The following is a 1,168-nucleotide window of genomic DNA, read 5'->3' on the forward strand; positions in this document are numbered from 1 at the left end:
GGCGACTAATTCAAAGGAAGTTAATACATGGACGGACCACGTGATTCGCCCTCTCTCGGTGTCCGAAAACCGCTTAGGTTTCCCGCTTCTGCCGCCTCCGGTTTTCCGTTTTTGACCTTTCACACGGAATTATTTTCATGCTCAACTTCGTGACAACTTCTTAGATTTTATTTTTTATAAACCACTGCTTTCGCACTTCTAAGTGATGGCATGAACATAGCATGTATAACTACTAGAGCCAACTGCTCAATCATGTTACATGAAGAACGAAACATTACTCCTATAGATATCCAATATTATGCCACACTATTTCTGTTGTACTTCTGGAGTATCTTAGTTTAAACATCGGATCCCATGTGGAATATAAAATGAGTGCGTCGGGCCTATCAATGTTTTGATGGGTTTTTCTTTTCCTAGCCCCTCTACCCTACATTCTGGTTAAAGGAGTATTTTAGATGGGCCCCAGGAGTGAGAACAACTTGGGGGTTATTCATACGTACACACGGCCACAAGTGGTTGTGGCTTGCAACAACTGGTGGCCCCAATGCATGGTCCAGTAACCTAACGAACACATGAATTGGAGCCACACACATACATTTCCAAGGCCCCAATGCACGACCCAGTAACTTAACAGACACATGAAATGGAGCCATGCATGCATAGATTTCCTGATGGTTCAAAATGTGTGTAGTCTTGCCTCGTGTGAGCAACTTGTTGGATAGTTTTGATGAAGTGAACATCATGCACAATTTTTAGAAGAAATCATCTGTTAGAGCATAGTCACAAACTTTACCATAAAATAAAGATAGTTTGTTTGTGGCGGCACAACTCTATTTGTGGGACAAACACATTGATATGTCACCATGTGCTCTAGTCATTTGAAAAGTGCATTGTTAAAATACTATTTTAACTAGTTTGCAACAAAGAAATTAGCAAGAAACATCCATTACTCATTTGCTACTCTTGTTTGGAATATCGATGGTCTATGCCTAAAAAACAATATCATGTCGGACTATAATTTCAAGGGTGGGATACCCTTCTAAAGAGGTTTTATCCTTCTAGCAAAAACATACATACATATATGAAATTTACTTGTGGTGGATGGTGAATAGGTAGGAGGACGCTCATTTGGTCATCACATGTAAGTAAGGTGGTCTAACAGAGCATT

Source organism: Cibotium barometz, chromosome 13 (assembly GCF_041138505.1).
Source record: "Cibotium barometz isolate CiBa-2024 chromosome 13, ASM4113850v1, whole genome shotgun sequence".
Classification (NCBI taxonomy): domain Eukaryota; kingdom Viridiplantae; phylum Streptophyta; class Polypodiopsida; order Cyatheales; family Cibotiaceae; genus Cibotium; species Cibotium barometz.